This window comes from Zalophus californianus, chromosome 2 (assembly GCF_009762305.2).
Source record: "Zalophus californianus isolate mZalCal1 chromosome 2, mZalCal1.pri.v2, whole genome shotgun sequence".
Lineage (NCBI taxonomy): Eukaryota > Metazoa > Chordata > Mammalia > Carnivora > Otariidae > Zalophus > Zalophus californianus.
The window spans coordinates 23,509,790-23,530,989 of NC_045596.1; positions in this window are offsets into that span (position 1 = coordinate 23,509,790).

Below are 21,200 nucleotides of genomic sequence, written 5' to 3' on the forward strand. Positions count from 1 at the left end.
TAATTTTCTAAACAAATGGCTTGATGGAGTGGAAGAGCAGGAAGGATAACAGATCTATTACCCTTCTTAAAACAAATCTAAATAATCAGGTTTCTTCTATTACACATTTATTTCCTATTTAAAGTACTATCATATGTCAGTAAAATGTTGCTTTTAAGAAAATGGAGTATAATTCCCACAAAACAGGGGAGTCTGTAATTAATCTTAATGCCATAGACTTAATATTGAAAAAATCTCCAATAAGTTTTGGTGTACAGATGTCTCACTTCCCTATGGCTTTTAAAAAGACTGTGTCTACCCAATACATACTAATGGATCTGGAAAACATTCTAGCTCCCTGCACTCACCTCAATCCTTGTTCCTACAGAAGCATACTTCTATAGAGCAGAGAAAATTTATATAGATGTTGTCATATCTGATATTGGAGATCGCTGATACCAAAGAATTGTTCCTATATTGTGAGACACCCCTAATTATAAGTGTTTAAATAATATAACAGTCCCTCAGTCTGGATCTAATACTATATTTCCATCTTACATTGTGTTCAAATAATCTCTAAATACTACTTGTTACCTTATGTAATAATAATCAGCAAAACTGATAGCTAAAATAAAATGTTTTGAATTATATAAAATGCTTTAGGACTAGAGATTTGGTCCATTTTTATATTTTAAAATTGCTTAGAATCATTTAAACTCTATTGGATAAAATGTATTTACCTCTAAGCTAAAGCATTTTAAGGCTGAATTCAGCTTGAAGGGCACTTTAAAAATGCAATCTGTAATAGAAACCCAGACAAGGGCCTAATAATATCTGTGCTAATGTTAACTACATATGTAACAACACTGTTTATCCACCAAAATTCTCTCCTTTTTTTAACAAAATGATTTTATTTAATTATTTGAGAAAGAGACAGAACACAAGCAGGGGGGAATGGCAAGGAGAGGCAGAGGAAGAAGCAGACTCCCCTCTGAGCATGGAGCCAGGTGCAGGGCTTGAACCCAGGATACTGGGATCATGACCTGAACCGAAGGCAGACACTTAACAACTGGGCCACGCAGGTGCCCCGAAATTGTTTTCTTAAAAGCACCCTTCTAGGGCGCCTGGGTGGCTCAGTCACTAAGCGTCTGCCTTCAGCTCAGGTCATGATCCCAGGGTCCTGGGATCGAGTCCCACATCGGGCTCCCTTTTCTGCGGGAAGCCTGCTTCTCCCTCTCCTACTCCCCCTGCTTGTGTTCCTACTCTTGCTATGTCTCTCTCTGTCAAAAAAATAAATAAAATCTTTAAAAATATTTAAAAAGCATCCTTCTACCAAGATTTTATTTGACTGGCTATTCGATATGATTTTTAGTGTTCATGAATTCCAGAAACATTTTTGTGGTCACATTCTTTCCATTGATTCATCTTATTCCTTATCATTCCTCTGTTCTTAAGTAGTTTTTTCTTGGTTCCCTAGAGCCATTTTCCAATATTGCATGTGAATATCAAAAGGAGATTTCAAAGATGCAGAGCTAAGCTTACCACCCATCTGAAAGACCAACATTGGTCACTCAGTTTAAGCCTTCCAAACATCACTACTTCTTTTCTCCAGCCATATGTAATTACATATATTATGCTTTTGTGAACTTTCAATTTTTCACATTGGCTTTTTCTGATATTGGAAGTTCCCTTCCTGTCCCTATATCTGGGATTAGGTCTTTGTCTATGCCCCATTAAATTCTGTGCTTCTGAACTTGACCTTACCCTACTTCTATAATCACACATAAAAGGATTTATTTGTTTGTATCTCCAGCAGAAATTGAATTTCTGTATGGTTAATACCTATTTCTGACTTTCTAAAACCTAACTGAAGCCTTAACCTTTAGGTGGTCAATAAATATTCATTGAATATATGAATCAATAAATGAATAATGCTGAAAGAAAGGAAGAAAAGAAAGGCTATAATTTGGGAATTTTCCAACCTATAAACAATTGTTCTTCAGAATCCATGACAAATTATAATAAGATTGTTTGCTACTCTCCAGTGTATTTAAGTCTTCAATTGATACTGTTTTGTGAGTTTATTTTGTATTCTAGATTGAGAAATGCCCTAATACAAGCAACTATTTTCAGATATAAATATGCAAGTACACAGAGAAGGCAGCAATCTGAACAGTGTGACTTTAGAAATGCTAAAAACTTTCTCTGAAAAAAATTTCCTCAGACAAATACAGTTATTTTGAAATTAGATAATTGATTTGTTATTTATAATTTTAAGACTTAAAACTTTAGCACATAGTGGTCTGCCTTATCTCCAGTGTCTTTCCACTTATTCCAATGAAGTAAAGTATAGAGGGGAATAGAATAAAGTTGGTTGCAGTTCTTCATCCACTTATATATTATCTTGTGATACTGAACTGATACTTTTAATTTTTCAAAAACAGTTATTACATCTGTCAAATATAACAGTAATGCTATTGATGTAGGCAGGCCAGCTATCCAAGAACCCAGGAGAGTGTCTCACAGGACCATCCAAGAGAGTCTTTGGTTTCATGCAGAACAGAAATCAAACACAAGCTGGAGAAAGTGAAAACAGATTTTATTGAACAGGGTGAGTGACAGAATAGCAGACAAAGTGTCTTGGAGATTAGGAAAGGAAAAGTGAATGAGTCTCTTTTTGTGTTTGGGGCTAGGGGTTTATATTCGTAAAGGGTCTAGGGTATGTGTTCCTCCAGGAATCCAGGGTAGGTCCAATCAAAGGTGAGTGTCAGGTGAATAATAATAGGTGTTGTTCCATAAGTCACCAAACATAGGAGTATTGATGCCAGCGTCAGCCAAGGTTTGTTCCTGGAGCACGTTTGGGATCTGGCTCTTTTTTGATGTCATCAGGTGTTTGGGAAATAGAACAAAACTCAGAGAATGATTCACTTTCTTACTTCCTTTTTGAGGTGGGGACATAGCTTCTTTGGCTTATTCAGAGTCAAAATATGGAACATGAGTAAATGGGGCATAGCAGAAAAACAGCAGAGATGGAGCCTTTCTAAAATGGCGTGCCTTTTGCTTCCTTACTTCACTACGATATGAGAAGTCGCATTGCACAGTAGATAAATAAGTAGCTTCTGGAACAAAGTCGCCTATATACTAATCTCAAGAGCCTTAGCTTTTCTCTGTCTCAGATTTCCCATCTGTCTGTAAAAGTATTATAGTAATAATAATACTATTATTAATAATAACAATAACAATCATAGAAATATATATCTTATAGGTTTGTTCTGAGGATTCTCAGAAGCAACCCAGGAACAATGAATGTCTATAAGAATTTTTCACTTTACAAGACTTTTCTAATATTTCATATTATCTCTATCTTGTTAAGAGTATATATGTATTTTTCCTTTTATGTCTGTTAAAAACCTAGCACATTATCTCTCATACATTATGAGTCCAACACATTATTGTCCTTAGACATTCTTGTCAAGGATATTTATTAAACTCCTTTTCACATATAAAGCATTTCAATTTCGCTTTACAAAAGTTTGGAGCCCATTCACTGCATTTTCAAAAGGGAAATCAAAATATTGGTTTAAGGGAACAAATCGTTTCTTGGGATTGTTTATAAATCCAATGTCCCAGATCATGAATCAAAGCCACATCATTTAGAGTAGGTCTCATTTTTGCCATAAAATCAATCCAAGAATCTCTGTACAAGAAATTGAAATTGGCTCCTCTTCTCCTTCCCCCACCCCAGGAAAAAAAAACAAAGAAAGAAAGAAGTCATGAGCCTTGGAATACAAGGAATATCAGCAGGCTGTGATCCTTGTCTCTATTGATACACTTGGTGGTGAACATGAGGTAAAGGATATAAACCTGGGCAGAGAGATTCTGAAAGGGGTTCATTCTCAAAGTGGTTGAAACTTTCTCTCAGGTTGGCAATAGCTCTCACCTTGGGTTTAGACTAAAACTCGTCCCCAAAACAAGGCATATCAAACTCATGCATACTCTAACAGTTTTGAGTTTCAGTCATTAGATTTCAAAAAACATATGCAAAATAGTCTTCAAAAATCAATTATACAACAGAATAATACTAATATTGAAATATTAATAAAGGTCCTGAGAGACTTCAGTTATTTTTGCTCCAAATATAGTAAATTTCTCCTCATGTATTATACATTGTTTAAATTTGTGTAACATAAATAATACATAACTAAGTAATTTATTTATAAGAAATACACTTTTTTTTCACCTTTCCTAGTTCCACAGAGCATTGTTATTCATATTCCTCAAGCAAGCTAATCTCCTATGTCAGCTGAGTATTGGTCAATGTGCATAAAATGTGACACCTTAAGATGACTCATCAACTTTTGATACATACATAAGAGGCATTAAAATATTTAATTTAAAAGGAAAAGTAAATGTGCATGGACTTATCTTCTTATCACTCAATCCAATGTATTTTCTTGTGTAAATGAACTTTACTATTTTGAATTTAGTACAATGGTAATATAGATAAAAATCTAATACTGAAAAATATATAACATAATGCAAGTTCTAAACTCTTCAAAGAGTAAATGTTGTTCTTCATTTGATTTAGAGAAACAAGTGCTTAGAAATAGAATGCAGTGTCTTGACAGACACTTTTTGCAAGGTTAAATCTCATTAGCCTCAAGGAATTGTTGCAGTAATGATTCCAAAATTCATCAGATTAGCCAATGTTAACAACAGTGTATCTAAGATGTCCTGGTGTGTGAAATAATCTGGAAGAGTCCTAGAGATTATCATTCTGGTGAAATTCTTCCTTCTCTTTCATTCCATGGAAGTTCAAACTAAAAGCAAATTGTGTCTATGTTCTATGCAGTCTGGATGCAATCAGATAAGCTTGTTGTTTTGAGCATGATTTTACTCTCACACTGGTTGATATTGAATAAAATCAGAAATAAATTGGCACTGTATTTATAATTCTATCCCCAGCTTTTTAGCAAGATGTTCATTGGGCTTAGTATTTCAGTAGATGTCAGAAAATGGAGGAAATGTAAGTTAGTATTTTTTAATTCTCTTAAAATTGATTTAACAAGTAGACATTAGTGGGCACACACACACAGAAAGTTTCTTTTCGTTATTTTTCTTCTCTTCTCTTTTTTCTTTTCTTCTTTTTGCTCTTGGTCTGGGTAGACACCAAATCAAGAAAATCAGTATATAATTCTGTGTTGAACCCCATTCTTCTGGGTTCCTGTTCATTTTATTTCTGTTATCCCAAAAATGGATACAGTTCATCACCACATAAAACCATTATGGGATAGTAAGAGTGACAATACTCTCAACAAATTAGCAACAATTTATATTTATTGAGCAATTCTAAGAAAAAGCTAGATAATTATAAATTTTAATTAAATGGATTGATTTTGTGGATTAGTTTTTATTTAATTCACACACACACACACACACACAAACACTATAAGGAAGTTACTTATATTATCTACATTTTGCAGAAGAAGAATCATAGACATAGAGTAATCACATGGCACACCAAACTTAAAACAGCTACTGATACAAAGCCAGTGCTTAAAAACAACAACAAACAAAACAACAACAACAAAAATACCATTAAAAGAATCTGTTAATTACTACATTATATTAATTCTTTACTTCACTTTTACTATAATTCCTAGAGGTCATGTTACAGATCTTATTTGTCTTGAACATCCTTAGTACCAAAGGCTGTGAAAAGCTCATAGTTACTAATACTCTATTGGTAGTAGTCTGAGACACATAGTTTTTTTCAACAATTATGCATTATTTCTACAGGGATACACCTTTGCAATGACTTTGTATGAATAATCCTTAGTGATCAGTTGTGAAGAAAGTTTTGGTACTGCAGTAGTAATCTGTTCTTTTGCTCATTATTTAGGTCCATTACTGGCCTCTTGCCTATATGGCAGTTGGCATTTCCTCCTAGAGCCTGCAGATTTCCCATTAACATTAGTTAGCATTGTTAGCCAGCATTCTGTATCTTCTTTTTGTTTGATCATGAAATTCCAAATTCCTAGTTGAAGAATGTCTCTAGCAGGAACTCATAGTAGAGCTAAATATACTGAAATATCTTGAATCCCATGGTTGGGGGGGTGGGGGGTGTCAAGAGATTTGAGTTGCTAATTTTGTCTTTTTTCCAGGTTCCATTAGCAGTGAAACCTGGATGATTCTTTGATCAGCTCACCCCTGTGAAGACTGATTTTTCAAATGTAATTTTTGCTTGATTTGCCCTTTGACAAATATTTTCCAAGTTTCTTGAGAAAAGAATAAAACTCTAAGTGAAGAGGGATTGAAGGGCATTCATTATGAGACCAGCAAAATCATCATCATATGATTTTCTTTTCCTGTTTCTGCTCCTTGTCCTTATAACTCCCTTTCCCTTTCCCTACTGCCCCTATCTCTTCCTTCTTATTCTCTTCCTCTTTATCTTCCTCCATCTTTCCCTTCCACCTTGACACACACACACACACGCTTGCACACATCACTATAGCAATAGATAGATAGATGATAGATGATAGATAGATACATGATAGATAGACAGACAGACAGACAGATAGATAGATAGATAGATAGATAGATAGATAAGTTAAATCAGGGCATTCTGATGTTTTATATTTTCTGCAGTGTCCTGAAAAAAATCAGAATAATTCGGTAGCTGCAAAGTACTTACACATCCTAAAACTAGGTGCTTGAATGAATATCTATGAAAGACAGGATAAAGATTATAAAACTACTTTTGCTAGCAATACGCTTTCCCCAATCCTAGGCTACTTAAGTTGAATATTCACCAGAAGGTTCTAGAAACTGATAGGATTTTTTTTAGAAGTATTGAAGAGCATTGTTGAGCCCTTTGCACAATTTGAGACAACAGAGAGTGGCATTTGGTATACGCCAAGAAAAAGTTTCAACCTAGTAGACTAGCTAACTCAGCCAGATACAACAGAGCAAAGACAGTATTGCATTAGGGAAAAGTTGCACTTATAGATTATGCCAGGAGAAGCAACAAATACATGACAGGATTTATGGTGGGATACTTTGGAAAGAAAAAAAAGAAATCTTATTCAAGACAAATTTATGATTCCTTGTGTGACTTCACCAGAAAGTAACTTGAAGTGGAGCAATTGATACAGAGCTGACAGATTTAAGGTACCAGGTAAATTGGTATTCCCAGTGCCAAAGGAGCCACAGGCAAGAAATTCCCAGCACTGATGTGTGTGTGTGTGTGTGTGTGTGTGTGTGTGTGTGTGTGTGTGTGTTTAATAATACAGACTCCCCTTGAAAGAAAACATGAGTATTTGGTATTAACCAAACACAGATGACAACTGTAGCAGTCCAGTAAGAATGTTTCTGTCTCTTATTCCTTTACCCTTTGCCCAACTCTTGCTCAGGAATTACTTCAAACAACAGCTAAATGAGAGGAAGAGAAAGTGAATTGAGAAATGGAGAAGGGGAGAAGCTAACTTTGCTTTCTTCCTAACTATATGTTGTTCAGGTTGAGGTTGGCTCAAACTACAAGAGGGATAAGTATAAAGATAGATTTTGAAGTTTTTATATTTTATTAGACTGAAAACTGTACCTGGCAAAGAGAAGGTTTATTACCTGAGAGTATTCAGAAAGGTTCTGAATGTGCCAGAGATTGGAGGAGTAGGAATGGAGTTGAGTGGGCTAGTATCAGCAAGCCCTCTTACTCAACTATAGACCCAATGGTCATTTCTTATCCTATTTTCTTGAGGCATTGGCAATGACCAGGACACCCCAACCACCAGACCAGAAGAGCCCTGATAGCTATGGCTATGATCATTGGCTGAACACATATCATCCCCCACCTATGATCACCTACTCTCTGCCTGCTCTCTTGGCATGTACTTAACCCCCAACCTCTCTTTATAAAAGTCTAGGTGTCCATCTTAGTGGGAAGATGTCTGTTGTTAAGGCTTGAGCTTGCCACCCACCCTGGCTACCAGCACCCAAAATCAGTTTCTCCCTTTCTCTTTCCCAAAACTTCTTCTTTTGAGTGATTGGTTTCTCTTGTGATGAGTTTATTTGAGTTGTTGGGCAACAGGTTTGGCAAACCCAGCCAGGAGCTGTGTTTTTAATTTGTCCAGCTCCTTTGGGGATCCCTGGGATGGAGCAGTTGACGAAGGCAGCATACAGGGCGTACCCATTCATTTCCCAAATTAGTAACTGTGATAGATTGTTGGATAACATTAAGATGGAAGAAGATGATCAGCAAGGGAAATAAAGCAGCCATAAGAAAGGGCAAAAAAATTACTTCCTGTTTGGCCCTACAGAGCACAGTTTATTCAATCATGTGCATAATCATGATTACTATGCACCATTCACTGGGCTAAATGTTTTACATTCATTATCATCTTCATTTAAATTTAAATGGTAAACTTTGCATTACTTGATAATTAAAATAACAAGTGTGGAAGAAAATCAACTAGAATACCATTAGTGTTAGACCTTTATTGGTTGGGCGTGAAAAGCCTCTGAAAGAAGGTTCAGACTTTAGGAAGGAGAGGTAATACAGTGCTTTAGCAAGAGGACTTCTGTTAATGCTCATCTGGTTCCAAGAAAGGGAGGAGAAAAATTGTTCTTGAAGACTAGTAGCTGCTTATTAGAGCAGTATTTATCAAGAGTGGTGAGGAGAAAGAGTGGGGGATTGGGGGTAAATGTGCAAGAGGCATTGGGGAGAAATTGCTACAGGGCACAAGATCTTGTGAAGGTGAAATCTTCAGAGGAAAATTCTCAAGTCGTTCAGTATCTCTTGCAAATGGTTTTCATACCTGCAAAATTTTAGCATTTATTCCTCATCATGGGAAAAGATTGCTTTGGACTATTGCCTTAATTTTTAGATAGGCAGTAGAGAAAAAGAGAATTTTTTTCTAAAGACAAATATCTTTTTTTTTTCTTGGCATACTTTCAAACCATGTTAGTTTTATTTCAAAAACTAAAACTCTAAGGATTCAGAAATTTCTTCCATTCTTAGTGGGGGAGAAAAGGTCTGAAGGGTTAAGGGTGTTGGTTTTATGTTGTTTATCACAAAAGCAAACCTCAGAAATTATTTTATTTATGGGTTGTGATCTGGAGAATATGTTAGAAGTGTTAAAAATATATTCCTGTCATTACAATAACTAGTGTTTCAACCACATTCCTTAAGCTATTAACAACAAAACAAAACACACTTTGAGTGCAATTAAAAAAAAAAAAAGCCAGAAAATAAGACATGTTCACTTAAGCAAAGAAAGAAAGAAAGAAAGAAGAAAGAAAGACAATAGATAGGGCAACACTTGTCTACCTATTTGCAAACATTTAAAACATGGATTTTCCTCAGAGTATAAATAAGAAAAATTTCTACAGGGATACTTGGGGCCACCAACCACTGACTCCTGGTTTCAGCTCAGATTGTGATCTCAGGGTCATGAGATTGAGCCCCTTTTTGGCTCTGTGCTCACTGCTGAGTCTGCTTATGTTTCTCTCTCCCTCTTCTTTTGTCTACTCTCTCTCTCTCTTTCTCTGTTTAAAATAAATAAATAAATCTTAAAAAAAAAAGAAAAATTTCTACATACTATTAAGGAAAAAAAGATGCAATAGATCCAAAATGGAGTCACTTGTGCTAAACCCACCTCAGCAAACCATAACTTAGTACCTAATCTACGTGCAGTTTTAACTTCTTTGGGGAATGTTACCTTTAATCAGTCAATCTGGATGATGTGATCATCACTAGTAAGTAATCTGCCTGATAGACCCTCCAGGAAGGTAGCCTTCCCTGAAGCAATCCATTCTTTGTTAGAAACTTTCTTTTTCTGCCCCCTTCTGCTGATAAAAGCCTTCCATTTTATACAGTTCCTCAGAGTTCCTTCCTGTTTGCTGGATGGGACGCTGCCTGATTTGTGAATCATTCAATAAAACTAATTTGATTTTTAAATTTACATGGCTGAATTTTTGTTTTTAAACAATATACAGTAAGTACAAGTATTCTGAAAATGTCTTATCTATGTCTATGCCTCACAGTATGAAAAATGTGTTTCAAAAATTTGGTAGTTTTTTTTATCATTCTCTAGTTGTCATGTGGTCTAATCATATCTTACTCTCGACCTGGAAAAGATGGTAGTTACAAGACAAGGTTCAAAGAACCAGCTTTTATCAAATATAAGAAAAAAATGATTTTGTGATTCACTGTTATTTTAGGTAATAAATTTTAGATATTTTAAGTAAAAAATGGAATAAAACACTGGCAATTAAAACATTATACAATGTTTTATTATCTTTGAGAACTTTTATTTTCTGTTAAACGCATTTTTTCAGATTCATGTTGATATATGTTTTTATCACATATCAAACTGGAGCACATATAAAATGAAAATGTAAGTGAAATAAAATGGTTGAAGTTTTCCAGAAACATCTGCTCACTCAGAGTTTTTTATTTCTGACCCACCTGAAATCTCACAGTGGCCAATGTTAGAGCTTTTCCCCATAGCATCATTTTCTGTGCTATCAAAGCATCTATGAAGTTGCATTTCTTAAATGAATCTTTCCACCATTTTCTTCAGGATTCTTCCAAACTGATAGAATCCACTCTGCAAGTCTTGATTTGTAAACACCTGCTTTGCCAATGACAACCACATTTGCCTGGATGGTTGGGAATGCCACATGTCCTGAATTTCATAGATGTTAAGTGAGAAAAATGAGCACCCTAGAATTCAAAAATATTGTACAACAGCTTAGTAGTGCCTTTCGAATGTATTCCCAGAAAAAAGGAATATCTTATAGATCCTCAGGACTTGATTTAGGATATAAAATGTTGGGAACAAAGTCATATTTGCATTTGAAAGATTTTCATTTAACTTCTCAGTGATAGAGCAGGGAGAAGGTATCAAAACCTCATTCATTCTGTGCCTGGTTATTTTTACATCATTACTCTTTTAGTCTTTGTTTTGTCTCCTTTTGTTTCCTTCATTCTTCTTTTTCTTACCTTGGCTCTACCCAAGAATGTGAGTGCCTTTATGTCCCTCAATTATCTATGAGAGTATAAAAACTAGGTCCTAATAAGAAATAATTAAAATAATAATTGGACTTGAAAAGCCACCCTCATTATTAAATTTTAAGTGAACACAGTGTATTTTCTTCCTCTTTTCTTCTAAAAAGGATGCAAGATTTCTTTGTTCTATCTCCCCTGCTACCAATCTCAGGAAGTTCAGTCTTGCTGGTTAGTTCCTTTAGGCTTGGTGCTGAAGAATTCTGAATAAGATGTCAGTGGTCAATTCTTTGGGAAATGGCACATAAGAATAACAGGCGTGCGTGCGCTCGCACACACACACACACACACACACATAAGAATAACAGGCATATAAACTAGCAGATTTTGAAAAGACAGAGGGCCTCAAAAAATTATAGGGCATGTCATTCCACACATTTAGGGAATACTACTGTGTTCTATGCATTTCCTCTCTAATTATTTGGGAAATATCTCTAAGAAACTTGAGCCATTGTAAAAATAACTGGTGATTTTTTCTGTTGTTTTGACTGATAGAGACCATGATGAGAAATTGGCCATGTTCACAAGTGGTCCAAGAGTCCCAAATTCAAACACATTCAGAGAATACCCCATGAGGAAAACAGGCACCAGGTAGCTTTCAGAGAAACATGGTGAGTGCAGCTAATTGGAAAGAATATGTGCCAACCTAAAACTACCAAATGAAAACATTTTATTAACACGACAAACACGATTGCAGCCTCCATTCAACTGAAGGTAGACAGTGTGAAACTTCAACATTATCCATACGATTTAAAAATGATAACTCTCGATTGTACTTGCCGTGGGATACAAATCAATAAAAAAGAAAGAGGTCGAGCTTGAAGCTGTGGCTTAGAACCCTACAGTGAGACCTGGTATTAGTGCTGCTTTGACATCCAATGAAACTGAGGGCTTTGAATGGCCTAAAGGCAAGTTCCCTTCTCCATTCTATTCCTGAGGATAAGGTCCCCCAGCCAAACAGCCTTCCTTATCAGGCACAGTTCTAGCTTATTCCTGAGTCTAGGGTTTCCGTTCCCTGCCAGTCAGTAGAATTATTTTAAACAGCTAATCACATCGTGTGTGGAAACTAGGAGTCACCTCTTCCTCTTGGTATGACAAAGTCTGCCTTGTACAGCCTCTCGTCGTTCACTGTTTCTGATTAAAATGCTCATGTCCTTTGTGGCCTTCAGTGTCTTCCTCCCCTGGCGCGTGAGTATATGTGACAAATAAATGCTGTTAATCTTGTCTGCTCAGTGTTGGGAGTCCTGCAGTTGACCATCCTCCCGATTCTGGGGTGTGGGGGGGCAAGGGGGGGTGGGGATTCCTCCCTCAGCACTGGGAAGAAGAGGAGTCAATTAAAGCAGAAATAGTGGCATCGTGCAAAATCAGTGTTCAAGAACTCTGTGTCGAAATGAACCAGTCATGATGACGAACAAGTATGAAAGTTGATGCACAAAATTTCTTCTGTGGCCAATTTCTACTGTTTGCAAAGACTTCAGATGCTTTCAAATACTGAAAAATAAGTAACCGAACTTCACAAAAGGAGCAAATCTATATTCCATGAAGGAGAAAATGTTTTGTTACATGTAGAGCCTTGAAATAAGTGCCAATTTATGTCTGAAGGACTGTTTTTGCAAACATTCTTTCCTTGGGGCTTCAGGAGAGTCTGGTCTTTAGCCGAGATGGCCTAAAACTGCCTCAGGACAGAAAGGCTTTAGTGTTCCCTCCTTTCATTATCCTGCCTCTGGCTGTGCTAAGAGGGAGACATAGCCTTCAGTTTGCTGTAACTTATAGAAAGTTTGCCTGTCTGGTCATGTAAAGAAAAGCATGGTGGAGTTGTTTATGTGTTTCTTCACAAGTTTTAACCTTATCACGCTTAAAAAAATAAGTCAGGTAACTCACCAGGTGTGTATCAGAGTGACGTCAGCCCCAATGGCATGATGTTTTTTTTGCTTAATTTTTGCATTTTTGAGCTTGCATGTTAAAAATAAAGTAGTTGATAAATATTTGCAAACTGGAAATATGTCCTATAAAGAAAATATCATTGTAGAATGCTAGAAAATATTAACCAACTAAATAATGACATTATTATTATTTAATTTTACATAATTTTTTGTTATTTCCTTTGAATAATTTCTCACATTTCTCATTATAATCAATACATTTCATAGTTGCCATTTTAATTGGGTTTTATTTTTTCCTTTCTTCTTAACTGATTTTTATTACATTGTTCATTTTCTTTTTTTTAAGATTTTATTTATTTGAGAGAGATGAGAGAGAGAGCATATGAGTGGGGGGCTGGGGGAGGGAGGGGCAGAGGGAGAGAGAAAAGCAGGCTCCCCACTTGAGCAAGGAGCCTGGCACAAGGCTCAATCCCAGGACCCTGGGATCATGACCTGAGCTGAAGGCAGACACTAAACCAACTGAGCCACCCAGGCACCCACATTGTTCATTTTCTTAAGTGCTAAACCTAGTAAATTCTGCCATTGTCAGTTCATAGTCTATGACCATTTAATTTATCTTCACAGAGATGAATCTTTCATGATCCTTGTACATACTTGTAACTCTCTATCTTTATAGAAACTTTTGGTTTTCCAAATCCTATTCTATCTGATTCAAATATTCATCAAGCCCTATGACATGGTTTGAACAGGTATAATGACTCCAATATACTGACAATTAATTTATTGTCAAGGTTTTTGCATGATTTAATATTGCACAGCTAGTCAATAGCAAATAAAGACTACATAAGCCAATGCATAGTAAAACACAGCAATTATTACATGATTGCCAAACCATAAATATTGAACAAGTGATTGTTCACTCTCTCTATTTTTTCTCTCTCGATATATATATGCATATATATCTATATATCTATATATATCTGCATGGACAAACATATGGATGTGTATAAACATATTGGTGTGTAAAAGCTGTTTTATCACATGTGGGTAAGTTTTAGTTAAAACTGAAATTTTTCACTACTTATTAATTTCATATACTTGATCAAGGAAGAGAATGCAGAAGAGCACAAATAGATTGGATTTATTATAGGAGACCATCAAGACATTATCTAAAAAGCAAAACTGAATTAGCTAGGTAGAATTTTGTCTTTACTTTTTAAAATCTTTATTTAATCAAGTGGTATATAAAGAAAAAGAAAGGAAAGTAGAACACAACATTGTTAAATTTTTTTTTCCCACTTAATATGTATCAAGATCTGAATCACATTAGTTGGGGGAAAATAAAGATTCATATTAGAACAATTATTAAATAAGTCCTAACATACACAGCAGACACAAAAATGGCAATAAACTTTTAATAAAGGAATATTGATTATTATATTGTAGAAAACATTCTCTCACTAGTTTATTTTTAATAAAATATCTCACTTGAAAGATATTTCTATAATTGTTTTTGAAGCCCCGAGGATCACTCAATGAGTATGGAAGACAGCCAAAGTTCTTTCATTAGTCAAAAGAAAATAAGGCCTTAGTGGAGGGATATCAGATAATTTCTTAGCTGGTGTTTTGTATATTATGGAGATTCTATAAAAGATGACAGATTAATTCAAGCTTTACTTTTGATAAGTCCTCTGTAAAAATATGCATAATAGAATCTGATTATATAATAATCATATTATTAATACCTAAATTTACCTAGTGGCAATCCTGCATGTTCAGAATAATCATCTCTTGCAAACTGGTTTTGTCCCCATTAATCTTTCTAATAATTAAATCTGATCAAGTCCCTATATTACTAAGAAAACAAAATAAAACAAAAAACTCTGGATTTCCTCTACTCACAGAATTATGTCTAAACTCTATAATTTGCTTTCTTACTCTGTCCAACCCCAACCTCTTACAATGCACAATCGGGAAATTTTAAACATTAGCACCATTTCTTGATTCAGTGGGGCCTTTATGTTATACGATTTTGTGCATATCATTCTTCTGCACTAAATTCCCCTCATTTCCTTTCTTTGCCTAAACTCCTACTCATCCTTCAAGACCTTGCCAGCTGAAAGTTGACTTCTATCATTAAGCCTTCTTTGATTCTCTCAGGCAGAGAGTAAATATTCTTTATTTTCTTTTCATTTTACTCATACATTTAATATTATATTTATATCCTTGGGTAATAATGATATCTAATTTTACTTTGTACAACAAGACGGTGAGTCCATCAAGGTCTAGTTCCATGTATATTTAACCTTTATATTTCTGGTACTTACAAATATGAATCAAACATGTAAAACAATTGATTTTTTGTTAAATATATGAATAAATACTTGCAAGAATAAAAGAATAAATTAATTGCATTTTTTCTAACTCCCTAATCTATGCTTTTTAGAAGTGTATCCTTTATTTTGATGGTTTATTTATTTTTTTTAAAGATTTTATTTATTTGAGAGAGAGAGAGAGAATGAGAGATAGCACGAGAGAGAAGAGGATCAGAGGGAGAAGCAGACTCCTTGCTGAGCAGGGAGCCTGATGTGGGACTCGATCCCGGGACTCCAGGATCCTGACCTGAGTCGAAGGCAGTCGCTTAACCAACTGAACCACCCAGGCGCCCTTGATGGTTTATTAGTAGAGATCTCATGAAGAAAAGACAAAGTCTATGTATGGAGGATTTGGACACTATTATCCCATTTTGGAGCAAAAGAAATATATTTAGAGAGATTGTTAGAGACTTTTAAGCTGAAAATTTCATTTCCCTGATATATAATCAAGTGCTTTTTTGAAGGCCTTTTGAAGATTTCTGTTTTGTCTCTCAAGATAAAAAGAGAATAGAGTGAATTTTATTATATAGCTTGACAATTTTGTGAATTTTTTTTATTGAAAAACTTAGTTGTTGAACACAATGGAAGCATGAACTTATGAGATGTTAATTTATACCTCAATTCACTTTATCTACAGTTAGACCAAAATTGTCCTAATTAAATATATAAATATTGAGTCATTAGATTTAAATAAATTGTATCACAAAAAGGTACTAACCATAATAGAAAAATTGAATAAATTTGACTGTATTAAAATTAATAACTTCTATTCATCAAAACACACTGCTGAGAGAATTAAAAGACAACCCACAGAGTGGGAAGAGATATTTGCAATGCATATTTAGAACAAAAGACATTTATCCAGAATGTATAATGAATGTCTACCCATCAAATATATAAAGAAGACAGCTTAATAAAAGAAAAAAAAAATGGGCAAACGACTTGAACAAACCCTTCATAGAGAAGATAACCACATGGTCAAAAGCATATCAAAAGATGTTCATAAGGAAATGCAAAATAAAAACCACTATGACATCTGTTCCTCCTCCAGAAGGCAAAAATGGAAAAGATGGAAAATAATAGTCATTGATGAGAAAAAGGAGTGAGGAGACCCCATTCCCTGTTAGTGAGAATGTAAATTGGTACAACTATTTTCAAAGTATATACTTAAAGCTGAATAATGACATACCCTATGAGACAAAGATTTTATTCCTAGGTATATATTCAATAGTATTGTACCCATGTGTATACCCAAAAACATGGACAATAATGTTTATTGATGCATTATTTGTAATATCACAAATTTGCAAAAATCCAAAGGCCAATAAACAATTAAATGAACAAATAACTTGTAATATATTCACATAATGAAATACGACGATAGCAATTGGAAATAACAATCCAAAACATCATCCATAAAAATCCATCAGGTAAAGAGAGGCTTTAACAAATCAAACAGTTTCAGGTAATGACTCCAGTTTATACATAAAGTACTTTGCTATACACACAATAAAGTCAAAGATGATTCCATAATTTCAACATGGCAGGGTAGAAAAAGACTATTATTCAACCAGCAAGTCAATATCAAGGGTTACTTGCAAAATATTTTTCCCCTGACTAACTTCATTGGATGGATTTCTCCCTCCTTGATGACAGTCAGAAACAGAAAAAAAGTATTAAGAAAACAAGTGCAAAAATATTTGAATTCCTGGACAATTTACAAGGATAATTTAATTGAAAACAGGTCCAAAGGCACTGAGTCTTGGGATTGCGTTCCCTGCAGTAATGACTTTCAGGTAGAACAAGCAAGGTAATCCTGTTGTAAGACCAATGTATTAGTAGGGTGATGCTAGCTGTTCAAATTGATCTATGCATGTATTACAGTTCAGTTATGGTAGAAGGTTATATATCTTTCACATAATATATTCCAAGATGTATCCAGGGAGAGGGAGGAAATCTGATGCATAAAGTCATGCAGGGACACAGACTTTTGGGATTCTATCATCTTGGATATATGACTTTCAAGTTCAGTGTTGGCATTCACATTAGCCAAGAAAAAGCAAGAAAGTATAGATAATAGCATGTGAAATTATTTTTGTTTGTGTGTTTGTTTATTTTTGACCAGAACTAGGAGTGTGCTGTGGCACATTATTTTTGCTCACATCATATGTGTTTGAACTCAGTGATATGCCATATCTAATTGAGAGAGAGGCTGAGATTATGTAAGCTAATTTTTCAGGAAAAAGAAGAAATTGGCAAAAGCTAACTTTATTACATCCATCTAATTATTTGTACCATAAACACCTTGATAAGCATAAGATGTACTGTGCATGCACAATTCCTATGTCGTTCTCACTACATTTCCTTTAGTTGGTATACAAAATTGTCTTTTATGATCACAACCGTTGTCTACTTCTCAAAACCCAAAACTATCCATTCTTTTTCATGAATAGTGATAGCTAAACCACATGTGGATTCAACTCTGAAAACTCATTGTTTCATTTGTATGAAACTTTTCTCACTATTGTCTCATGAACATGATAATGGGGTCCAAACATCAATAAATCAAGATTCGTTCTTCCATAGACCCATCTTTGAATTACCTGGCTGAGAAATACATAGTGATTTCATGATGTTTTCCAGTGCACATAGAATACAAATTGCAATGTCTTTAATGGCATTGCTTACATTTAGTGATTCAGTCTTATTATGGCTTTAACAATGTAAATATCCTGCGGTCCTCTCTTCATTGTCTTATGAGTTTTTCCTCAAAGTCTTCCAAACTCTACTAGTTAAACTGAATTCACAGCTTTAACACATTACTTTTGTATCAATTAAAACTGATATGTTTAATGCTTCTCATCACTATTATAAAATGCATACATGATACTTAGGTTAAAACTAAAATAACACTATTAATAAATAAACACTATTTTCTAACCATTGGGCTATGTCATTCAATCCTGCAAGATCGGACAGATAAAATTATTATCAATATTTTATTTATTTATTTATTTATTTATTTTTAATGTTTTATTTATTTATTCATGAGAGTCAGAGAGAGAGAGAGGCAGAGGCAGAGGGAGAAGCAGGCTCCCTGACTAGCAGGGAGCCTGATGCGGGGCTCGATCCCAGGACCCTGGGATCATGACCTGAGCCGAAGGCAGACGCTTAACCATCTGAGCCACCCAGGTGCCCCTCAATATTTTAAATATAAGGATATGAAGGAGGGAGATTAGTAACTTGCCTCAGATCATATATTCATCAAATTCAGACCAAGGTTATTTGACTTCAACATATATGGAATTAACCACCAAGCTTATACTATGTATGTTAGCCAAATCAATTGCAGGCTATCTTTACTATTACACTACAGCCTCAGATATACATGAGAAATTGTGCTGGACCATATAGAAGATTATAAATAAGAGGGGCTATATGTAAGGAGACCCTCCTATTATTTTTTGGCTTATTTTTTCTAACTACACTTGGGATGTAGCTTACCAATGTTTTCACTCTATTTCATGTGGTCTGGGGAAAAACTAATGTGGAAAATGCAGAGTTTATTTATATATGGAAATAATAGCAATAGACATGATTACATAAGTCAAGCAGCAAGCTTGACTTTTATTTATTTAGGCAAAGTAACTTCTTTTCTCTTTTGCCTTAAACTTCTTTCTGGTCCCTGTTCTGCTAACTCTATGTCACTGGAATAGCACTTATGTGGCTTGTGGGAAAGAAATTGTTGCATATAAGTGTTACATTCTAATTATCCACTAATGTCTGAATAACCTTCATTTGTGAAATTATATTTAAAAATTATCTAGTGACTATTATTTTTCTTCTCCCTAGAATTTTCTTTCAACTAGTATGATACTTTTTCTTCTAAGTAAAGCCTGATATATGAAAGTTAAATATATTTAAAGGCAATTTAACTCACCTTCCATATGTCATTGGGAAACATGTAAGCACTAAGGGAAGGGAAAAATGATCAATTTCACTGATCTATCACAGAAATACATTGAAAGTTTTACTTTAACAATTACAAAACTTTGCTAAAAAAAAGAATTATGGAACAACAAGAGTCCTTTTCATCTGTAGGTCCTTTTCATGAAAAATCTCAAGAGAAAGCTTATAACTGCTGTTTCTATATTCATCTAAAGGGGAGGAAGAGGAGAAACAATTGAAGGTGATTTAGCAAGATTTCATGCAGTAGCAATGGAATTAAATGTTGAAAGCAGAAGGGCTATAATGTCAGGGCACTTGTAAAGAAATATGAGTCTAACTATGTCTTCATTAAACTTCCAGCTTAAGCGTTTTAAAGGTTGAGTGAAATATTTTACTGTTGTGTCTATCAGAAATCATGACTTAAATTACTGAACAATTTGGCTGTAGTCCAAGTAGTCTGTAGATGGTATTTCCACAATTCTACTTATCGTACACATTTTAAATAACAGTGCCACATCTTGCAACTAACCCTAAGAGGCAAACAAACATCACATTAAATACCCATGCTTTGATCCTGGTTATCAGAGCTTATAAATTGGAATTCAAAGCAAAACACTAGCTATAAGAAAATTTGCAAAATACTACGCCAAAACAGTCCTTTTAGAAATTTAGGGATCAATGAGGACCATGAAAAACCATGTCTAGCTCTTTCTTGCTCCTCTTCCTATATTCCCTGTCTTAGAGTTGTAACTCCATTCTACTACTCACCCAAAAGCTGGAAGTCGTCTTAGACTCCTTTGTCTTTCAATAGCTATAATCAATGATTTATTCACCTCCAGCAGATTTAATCTCCTTAACAACTCTCAAAACAACTTTATTCATTCATTTAGAGCTTTATTGAGATATAATTCACATACATACATCGTACTTGTGAAGTATATTATCATGCTTTTGATATGCACTTCCCTTGGTAATGAACATCTTTTTATGTGCTTATCGCCCATTTTCTCTAAAGATATGTCTGTTCAGATCCTTTGTTCATTTTTAACTGAGCTATTTGTCTTTTTATTATTAAATTGTAAGAGTTCTTTAAATATGTTAGATACAAGTCCCTTATCAGATAGATGATTTTCAAATATGTCCCCCATTTTGTAGGTTGTCTTATTTCCTTAATGTTATGCTTTGAAGCATAAAAATTTTTAATGTAAAAAAACTCTAATTTTGATGAACAAATGTCCTGTTGCTAAGCTCTTTCAAGTTACTGCTTTAGTTCATGTCTCCATTTCTCTTAATACCATTGCAATTTTTTTAGAGAGGGAGTGAAGGGGAAAAAGGAGCAGAGGGAAGAAGGAGAGAGAGAATCTTAAAATGGAGACAGTCATGAGGCTCAATCTCACAACCCTAAGATCATGACCTGAGCCAAAATAGTCAGTTGCTTAACTGATTGAGCCACCCAGGCACCCCCATTGCAATAATCTTAAAAATAATTTCCTTGCTTTCAGTCTCAGCTTCTTTTGGTATATTCTTCATCCTGTTACCAGTTTTATCATTCAAAAATTCAGGTTGATGATTATCCTTATTTCTATTTTTTTTAAGATTTTATTTATTTGAGAGAGAGAATATGAGAGAGAGAGCACATGAGAGGGGGGAGGGTCAGAGGGAGAAGCAGACTCCCTGCTGAGCAGGGAGCCTGATGCAGGACTCGATCCAGGGACTCCAGGATCATGACCTGAGCCAAAGGCAGTCGCTTAACCGACTGAGCCACCCAGGCACCCTATCCTTATTTCTAGAGCAGTGTACCTTAAGGAAAAGTACATTTTCTCTGATGCAGAAAATAAAATCCCTATATGACATTACTTCTGGTGGCCTAGCCAACATTTCTTTCTTCTGTGCTCAGCCTTGTAAGTGTCATTCTAGACATCCCATATCATTCTAAGCTCAGTAGATGTG